Below are 10,527 nucleotides of genomic sequence, written 5' to 3'. Positions count from 1 at the left end.
CCAAACTAATACCTTAATAATTACCAAACTCACTCTGATCACCTTTTTTATAGTGGATTAATTAGGGTTTTCTTAAAATTGTTAGGTACTTTCCCTTTTTCAAAAATCATATTCATAATCTTCATTAACTTATTTCTAACCTTAGATTCACCATAATTAAGAAACTCATTTACCAGACTATCAGCACCAGAAACCTTATTATTTTTTATCATTTTAATACTGTTGCTAATTCTCCCTCGCATAACAAATCTTCCTTCACATCCAAGGTATAAAAAACTTTCTCATTTTCCTCTATATCTTTTCCTGCAATGCTATCTTGGTTTAGTACATTCTCAAAATGTTCTGCCCATCTCTCTTAACTCTTTCCTTATCACTAATTGTGGCCCTGTTTATATCTTTTATTGGGACAAGTCCGGATTGACGACTCCCTCTCAGTTTATTAATATGCCAGTGCAATATTTTACTATTATGCTGTCTAGCTGCATCTTCCAGATCCTCGCAAGTTTATCCATGACATCAACTTCACACCTTAGTTCATATTCTAATGCTTTCTGCACTTACTTTACATTTCTCTTGTTTTCATATGATTAATTAAAAAAACTTTCCGAAAAATATGTTTTTCAAAGAAAAGTAAAGGCCATTTTAAACTTCAGTTCAGGAGATACAAATACCTGTTAAAATTCAAACTCAAAACAACCAGAAATTACTATTAAAGAATAAATGAAACCCAAAGCAAACAGAAATTAAACCATTCTCAAAAAAATCTGTTTAATTTCTTTGATAGCTTGGAACGAGAGAGGGGAGGTTATTTGCCCTCAAATCACTTTCAACTATTAAAAAGGGCACTAGACCTTTGAATTTCCAATCGAATGAGCCCTTTTTCAAGTTTCTATTACAAAGATTTCAATAAAACTTATATGCCCACAGGGTATAACTTATAGCCCTTGCCCTGAAGACAGTGGGGGAGTGTCCTGCTCAAAGGTATAATTTCCTGAACATTAAACTGCGTGGAACAAACTGCCTATCTCAAAATTTTGATTGGATGTGTTTGGGGAAATGGTGGGCGTGGAAGGGGTGTTAGTTGTGTTCTAATTACTTTCGACTATTAAAAGGGGCACTAGCCATTTCAATTTCTTATTGAATGAGTCGTTTTTGAAGTTTTTACGACAACGCGTTTTATAAAAACCGTGTATGCCCTCCGGGCCTAACTTACAACCCTTGCCTTGAAGGCTTTGAGGGGGTTGTCATCCTCAAAGACCTAGTTTACAGAACTTAAAACTACGTTGAATAAAATGTCTATCTCAAAATTTTGATTGGATATGTTTGGGGAAAAGGTGGGCGGGCGAGGGGGGTTAGTTGCCATCCAATAATTTTTGACTATTAAAAAGAGCACTAGCTCTTTGAATTTTCAACCGAATGAGCCTTTTTTGAAGTTTCTATGGCAGCGCCCTCTATAGAAACCTTATATGCCCCCAGGGCATAACATATCACCCTTAACCCGAAGGCTCTGGGGGAATGTCCTCCTCAAAAACATTATTTCTATGTGGAAATCAACTATGCTGAACAAAATGGCTATCTCAAAAATTTTGATTGGATATGTTTTGGGAAGTGGTGGATGTGGAAGGGGTGTTAGTTGCCTTCCACTCACTTTCGACTATTAGAAAGGGCACAAGCCACTCCAATTTCCAATTGAAAGACCCCTTTTCGAAGTTTTTATGACAACTTCTTTGATACAAAGTGCCCTGCTCTAAATGAAAAAAGTAATAAATAATACGGTGTGCCAACATTGATCTTATATGCCCTCACGGCATAACTTAAAACCCTTGCCCCGAGGGTTGTGGGGGAGTGTCTTCCTCAAAAACATATTTTCTAACTGGAAATCAACTACGCTGAACAAAATGGCTACCTAAAAATTTTGATTGGATGTGTTTGAGGGAATGATGGGCGTGGGGGGGGGGGGGGGTAGTTGCCCTCCAATCACTTTCAACTATTAAAAAGAGCACTAGCCCTTTGAATTTCCTCTCGAATGAGCCTTTTTTGAAGTTTCTACGACAACGCCTTCTATAAAAACCTTCTATGCCCCCAGGGCATAACCTAAAACCCTTGCCTTGAAGGCTGTGGGGGAGTTTCCTCCTCAAAAACATAATTTCTATCTGGAAATCAACTACGCTGAACGAAATAGCTATCCCAAAATTTTGATTGGATGTGTTTCGGGAAAAGGTGGGTGTGGAAGGGGTGTTTTTTGCCTTCCAATCACTCTCGACTATTAAAAAGAGCACTAGTCCTTTTAATATTCTAATCAAATGAGCCTTTTTTGAAGTTTCTAAGACAATGCCTTCTATAAAAAATGCTCCCAGGGCATAACTTACAACCCTTGCCCTGAAGATTGTGGGAGAGTGTCCTCCTCAGAACATAATTTCTATCTGGAAATCAACTACGCTGAACAAAATGGCTATTTCAAAATTTTGATTGAATGTGTTTCAGGAAATGGTGGGCGTGAAAGGGGTGTTAGTTGCCTTCCAGTCACTTTCGACTATTAGAAAGGGCACAAGCCACCCCAACTTCCAATTGAATGAGCCCTGTTTGAAGTTTCTACGACAACTTTTTCAATACACAGCGCCCTGCTCTAAAGGAAAAAAAAAAAATAGCAAATGATACATTGTCCCAACATCGTTCGTATGTGCCCTCAGGACAAAACTTAAAACCCTTACCCCAAGGGTTGTGGGGGAGCGTCCTCCTCAAAAATATATTTTCTATCTGGAAATCAACTACGCTGTATGTTACGCTGGATGTGTTTCGGGGAATGATGGGCGGGAAGGGGGGGGGGGCTTGCTGCCCACCAATAACTTTCGACTATTAAAAGGGGCACTAGCCCTTTGAATTTCCAATCGAATGAGCCTGTTTTGAAGTTTCTACGACAACGTCTTCCATAAAAGCCTTATATAACCCCAGGGAATAACTTACAATCCTGTCTCAAAACTTACTGGCTAGCCTTTATTGAGGTTTCTACGACAATGCCTTCTATAAAAACCTTATATGCCCCCGGGGCATAACAACTCTTGCCCTGAAGGCTGTGGGGGAGTGTCCTCTTTAAAAAAATAATTTCTATTTGGAAATCAACTACGTGGAACAAAACGGCTATCTCAGAATTTTTATTGGATGTGTTTCGGTACATGGTGGGCGTGGAATGGGTGTTAGTTGCCTTCCTATCACTTTTGACTATAAAAAAGGGCACAAGCCACTCCAATTTCCAATTGAATGAGCCCTTTTCGAAGTTTCTGCGACAACTTCTTCGATACGAAGTGCCCTGATCTAAAGGAAAAAAAAAATTTTTACATTGTGCCAACATCGTTCTTATATGCCCTCAGGGCATAACTTAAAACCCTTGCCACTTAAAACTCTTGGCAGTTGGACTCAATGTGAGAATTCTACAATTATTGATGACTATAGTGAAAAGTGTAAATTATGTAATCCTTGTAAATTACATAGAGGCTATGCAGTACAAATTAAAGGATGTAATTCATGTCTTGAGGAGGTTTGTGACTCACCCTAGAGGACACCTATGCTCCAATTGTCACTATGATAAATGTTATCAGTGGGAGAATACTTACCCTGCTATGATTGGAAAGAATCCTAAAGGTATCGATTGGCTATGATTGGAAAGAATCCTAAACGTGATTTTAGTTTATTTCTACTAGATTGGTATCGTCGTGGATTTAAATTATTCTGGGAAGCGGAATCTGGTCTACGATTCAACTGTTGGAGTAACAACACAATTTGGTTTCTACGTCATCGTTGTGGCGACACTGCCTATTATGACTATAAACCAAGTGATTTTTATTTGGCAGTTACCGAATGTGATTCACCATTTGAAAACATTGTATGTGATATTGCTTCAAATAGACAGATTGAAACTCGTGAATTTCATAATATAAATGCAAATAGTATCATTGAATATACAAAGAGATATGAGAAGAGTGAAGTTACATTGTACTGTAGAAAATTTGACCCTGACTTTGCAGTCGCTAAAGATCAATATAAAGTGAATCCAAATGATTTACGGGCATTGGTGGTTCATGACAGCTGCCTATACAACGAAGAAGAAGAAATCTAAATTGAAGATTTAGAGACACTTTTGTATATATGCATTTTATTAATAAACAAATTCACAAACATTTTAAAGCACTTTACTCTTAGCACTGAAATCAATACTGTATAGGTCTGAGAGGATATTTTCCACTTGAAAGTCATTCAGACGTGGATTGTCACTATAAATGTGGAGAAACTGCTTGTAAGTATAGCCGCGACATCAGATCACAAAATATAGTAGTGCATGGAAGCCACAGCTTTTAGTCGTTAGATCCTGCACCTTCTTCCTATTTGAATAATAGTTTTCCCACTGCTCTCAATATAGTTGCTGATGTGAGGTGTGTAAAATGTATAGGGTAGACCAAGACGATCAAAAAATTCGATCGTCTTCATTGTTTGAAAGATGCACAGCCAATGACCCGTCAGCACAGTCGACGGACTGCTGTTAACAATAATCAAGGATTGTTAACACTTTGAATTTTTCCATGATAGTCCGAGGGTAGACAATAGAATTTGTACTGAGACATGTAGGGATCCATATTAAATACATCGATTATTTGACTGGTGTTCATGGCGCCAAGTCTAGTAGAACACTGCCTTCGGGAGTGATTTCTCAATAGGTTTCATATTGATTTAATGAGATTAGTGCAATACTCTCAGCCAATGGGTCGGCAAATGTACACTCTAAACGCACACTCCCCGTACGTACTATACTCATATCCTGTCTGCCAGACACATCCAGTACAATGATACAATGTGTTTTAGCAAACATATCTTCGGTTATACCATTTTCAAATAGTTGCGAATCATGATCTAGGGTTTGTATGGTCAACTCATACAATGTTCTATAGGATTTATCAAAATATAGATTGTAGAGTGGGATACCGTTTACTTTGCACACAAGAGCTGAAAGTCCAAACATCTCGAATTTATGTGGGCATTCAGACCATGATCCTATTGCACTGGCTCTTTTCAAAAATACAAAAGCGAGTTTTGACAGACTTTTACCATTGATAAAGGATGAATCGGTGAAGGTGTGTGAGCCCATGGCAATATGACGTTGATTGGTGATTGTATGAGGAACAAGTAGTTTAATATTATATCCATTGGCTCTCAGTTTTTCCACTGCCAAAGCAACAGAACTCATAACCTGCTGTTTGCGTACATGGAGAATTGCCGAGGTGAGGGAGAGACTTACATCAGGATTGGCGGCGAGTTCTTTTCTCAATATGAAATTGGATGGTGCAAGCGTCAGTTTTATATCCACTTTAACATTGGGCAGTAGCCATTGGGGTGTATTAAATATTTCATGATATATTTTTCCAACTAGATGTAATTCACTAGTTGTAGCATTTTTAAGTGCATCTGTACTATCAGTGTTAGTAAAATACTCATATCTATTGGAGGTGCCTCTCAATTCCTTGTATGACTTGGGTGTCATCAGCATGAATTGCATATAGCTTGTATAATTTGAGAGATTGGTGCTTGTGCTCACCAACGTGCTATTGATGTAGAAACTGATTTGACAAAATGAATTGTGTAGTATACAATTTTCATAGAATACTCCATCGCCCCGTATCGGCTTTTCATTATCAGTTTTTTAGATTTTTATTTGCAAATCTAATTATTCCGAAGACATGATCATGAAGTACTAGTTATTGGACTTTTTTTGACTGTTAATGTTTTTATAGCGAGGTTGTATAGGATATAATGATTTATATTATCCATGTTTGCCACTCACATCAACATATTCTGCATTGAATAGATTCAATGAGGGGGGGATTGAGGGTTTGAAATCTTTATGCGGCAGGTAGGACATCTTAGGAGAAAAAATCTAGTTTCGATCTAGCAATTTTCTTCCTGGGACTTCTTCTTCTGTTTACAGTACGTGTCGGCTTTTTCCTTCTTTTCTTTGACAAGAGTGGTGATGTCTTTCGTTTCTGGCCTGAGTGGAGACTGGTGAGTGATGCATTGTTTCTTGGCCTTTTTAAGCCTTTACCCTTTTGTTTTAATCTCTCGCCAAGGGTTTGCGCACTGGACCTAAGATTTTCCGTAGCACTTTTTTTAAAATCCTTGCCAGAGCCCCAATTGTATAGTGTAGAGGATGCAAAATCTGTCGCAGCTGGTACAAGATATTTTCTAGCCAGTGATAGTGAAGAGCGAAACAGCTTAGCAAACCAACTGCCAAGACCGTAGCCAGACATTGACGAGCGACCCTTGTAATAGTCCATTCCATTGCCCTGTTGTCTTGAGCCAAGAGTATTAACATAGCAGTCAATATCAGGACAAGTGAATACCACTTTTTTATTAGACATCTTGTTGTTGAACGATGGGACGAAAATGGCATGTAATCACAGCCAAACCTTTTGAAATTGCTATGGGATCACCCAATTCAGTTCTTAGTGTTAACTGACAGAGTTCCAAATAGGAAGTGTCAACGGGAATATATTGAAGATGCCTTATATTGTTGTGATGAATATGTCCTTGATCGCTTTTTCGTTCAAGAACTCTTAGGAGGGGAACATTTAAATTACCAACCCGAGATTTTTCCACAAATGAAGCGTTGAAAAATATACAAATGTCCGTGGAGAAGGCAGGCGGGTAGTCAGCGAAAATGAAATTAGTGTTTCCGGCACTTTTACCATTGATTATATTGAGCTTAAAGCAAAGAACATCCTTTAGGCTATCATTGAGAATAACCTTTTCGCTGGCAATAGGTGAACTAATGTAGATCTTGCCCTCCTCCTTTGAATAGTTGAAATGAAAAGCTCCTTTTTTACGAGCGGAAATTCTTTTATTAATAAAACGACATGAATCATTCATACAGGTGAGTTCCTCGTAGGGTAATTCAATATATAGATAATCCATCCAATTGATTTTTTGAATTTGTTCTTGATCACTTGAGGTTGGTGGCGGCCGATCATAGGGTCTAATTTTTATTTCATATTTAAGATTCTTTCTCAGTATGTCTTAGGTATTTTTGAGAACACAGTCGACAAGAGCTACTTCATACTTTCCATTGTCGAATTTGATGGTGGGGGAGAGTTTCGTCCAAAAATCACTTGTTCTATTCAAGCCATTGTATAGATGATCAAAAACAATTGAGACAAAAGTCACATAGAAATCCTTGAGTATTCCTAATATCTTCAACTCTGACCCAAAGATCAAAATCTGCGTTGTATCCCAGCCAACAAACAAGCATCTGTCTGTTGCCTCCACGAGAACAACTGTTTAATATCTTTTGAATATGATAAATTTCGCTAGTTTTTCTAACTTTTTACAGTTCATAGTCATAAAAACCGCCGAGAATCTCATCATCTTTGGTGTCTCACAGTCGATATGTCGTGGACTCGGTGGACACTTTAAAAAGTTTGGTGCTCCATAAATAATTCCCCTTTTCAAAAATATTGGTGGATCTATTAATTCGAACAGTATCACCAACATTGAATTTCTTCTTCACATTTTTTTTCCACCATTGGAATATTGCTTTAGAAAAGCATCAAATGTATTTTCACTGTAGTGAACATCCCGAGGGCTTGAGTTGGACAGAGATCGATGAGGTCGCTGGTTATATATCCGCATGATTTTATCTAAATCATGAATAAAAGCCGGTGTATTTTTCAGAGTACAATATCTTGAAATTAATAGACGAATCGCTTTTATTAATCGTTCAGCCAATGCAGCCTTTATCGGGCTGTGACTGTAATATGGTGTTGTATTATATTTCAAAAGAACCTCTTAGACATGAGGATTAACAAATTTACTACCAAGGTTTAATTGAATTTTTTTATACGAATCTTGTTCCAAGAATACGTTCGATTACGCAAGTAACTTCAAAGCCTCCCTTTTATCGCATAGGAGTGACATGGGCCGAACAAATAAAAACAATGATTCCCTCCAGAGCATATATTCTGGGCGTAGTGTGATGCCATTGAATTGCATCTAAAGTTAAAAGATATGACTGCATTATTTGCAGAGTGGAAAAAGCTTTAGTTTTTTAATTTTGTTTACCGTGAAGCATGTGAGACTGTTGCAGAGTGTAGATTGATTCATTTTCTAGATACTATTTTCAATTTTTTAAAATGGTGCCGGAAACGACTCTAGACAGTGTTTTGAGCGAGTTTAAGCGTCCCACTTCAGTTGTATTTTCATAAACACTTTTCGAAACTTCATCCATTTTGAACATTAAAAAGTAGTTTAATGTCAATTCCCTTTTTGCACACTGGAGGAAGAATCGATTCGGCTTTGCTTTTGACTAGCAGCCATAGGTGTTGTAAAATCGTTGCTGCTGCTGCTAGTATTTTCAAATATTGAATCTTCTTCTTCTTTTTTAAATGGTGGTGCTGGTGTTGGTGTTGTTGGAGGACTATATTCTCGTAGTTTCTTAAGAATTTGCTTATTGCCAATAAGACTTTTGGGAAAGTTTGATACACTTAGAAAGGTGTATAGATTATTGTCAAAGGCTAAAAGTCCTTTACGATTCGTCACCATATCACAAATTAAATCAACTAAATTATAACTTTTTCCCTGAATTATAATTCGTTTCCCTGTGCTGTCGACTTTAACTTGACCACCAGTTTCCAACATGAGAAAAGATAATACTCTTTTACTCTGCTCTCGATAGGTGAGTGGCAATAAGTTTCCAATTTTCAAGGCAATCGAATCGAAGTCTCCCTTCTTTAATTTCACTGCTGCAGAATATTGAGGAGATAATTTATAATTGGAGGAATCGGTAACAGTGGTGGCTAGGGGTCTCTCGCTATAAAGTTTATACTTGTTCACAAGTCGCAATGCATCTTGAAGTAAAAGAAGTTTTTTGTCATCGGCAATATTCTCATCATAAATGAATATCCTTAGATTGTCTTCAAAATGTTCGACGAGTGAGAGGACAAGTTCCAATGGTGTCAATTTATATGGTTTGGTCATTCTCTCTCTAGAGAAAACTGTTTACAAGTCCTGCAATTATTGGCAGCAAAAGTTTGAAAAAGCTACCGCCCGCTTGAAGGAGCCGTGTTATTTTAAAATTTTTTACCATGTTTTTAAAATCCAAGGCGCGTACAGTGGAACGATGTTTCTTTTTTCTGTTTTCTAAAACCATATGGCAGTTGAACATTGACCCCGGTTAAATTTAAACAAAGTTAATACATGATATTTATGAAATCACAGTCAAACCCATATTTGAGTATAACATTTCTCAGAGTTAGTTTTAAAGTGCTTGAAATAGTAAATAAGTACTATTTTTTGTTTAGCTTCTTTAGTGTCAAAAAGCCAACTAACAGCCTTTTCTAATGATCACTGGAAGATATACTGTAATTTCGTTGTCGAAAATGTCGGTGACTACACGTAGGTCCTCGGGTGTGCTCTGATTAAGCTCCAGCAAAATTAAACCGTAGGTTTTTTTTGTCGCCTTTCTGTACGCGTAAAACATACTTTTTGGTGCGCGAGGTTATTTGTTTTTTTTGTTATTTTTTCGCTAGCTAGAAACACTCACGACTCGATAGATAATATAGATAGTGCAATTCAAAGCAAGGGTTCGCATACATTTTCTCTGATGAAACAGATTGTCTAGAACTAGGGTTATGGGAATGTGTTCATGATGGGAGCGAACGGTGAACAGCTGTAGCATTTCCTGTGAGAACTGTTCAATGGATTCAGCCAAATCATCAATAATCAGCCACGAGCTCGATTCAATACTATTGAAAACATCAAGTCCCCGTATGAATTGTATTGGTATGGTTGTGGCAATAGCTTTTATTTGATCATAGGACTTCTGCCAAATACTATAACAATAGTAGATTTTTTTTGGTTTTTGCAAAAACATTTTATCGCAATTTTGAATTATCTTAGCTAACAGTGTTGTTTTGACTGATATTTACGGCCCACAAAGAAAAGATCTGAAGGGTGTTTTAAATTGATACATGCTGCTGCTGCTGCTGACAACAGTTGGACTACAACTAACTGTAAATCATACTTGTATAATGAATAATTAGTAGTAGTAATAATTTTCCCATAGATCTATCTAGTACGTTAATAAGAACAGTTGACAAAGTTTAATGGAAGCATTTATTTTGGCAACATGAAAACGTCTAAAACGTAATTGTTCGACATGAACAATTGACAACGATAAAAATTACAATTTATGTACAACAAAAAATAAAAATACTTTTTGTCAATAAACAGCAATAACACTATCTGTACACTGCACTTCGATTGTCAACTTAAACACTTTTCTGTACAACAACAACAACACTTTATGTACCGATGAGCTAAGCAAACAGAGACAATTTTCTATACAACAAAAAAAAAACACTTGAAAACAACAACAGAAAAAAAAACACTTGGAACATGAACTAGCATCGTTGAACATTACAGTGAATTTAAAGGTGGGATCCCCCCCGGGGCCACGGGGCCATAGGCCGACCGGCCGTGGGCGGGACC

Source organism: Artemia sp. Qi Xiang Cuo, chromosome 14 (assembly GCF_049724085.1).
Source record: "Artemia sp. Qi Xiang Cuo chromosome 14, ASM4972408v1, whole genome shotgun sequence".
NCBI classification, from domain to species: domain Eukaryota; kingdom Metazoa; phylum Arthropoda; class Branchiopoda; order Anostraca; family Artemiidae; genus Artemia; species Artemia sp. Qi Xiang Cuo.
This window is presented reverse-complemented; position numbering follows the sequence as displayed.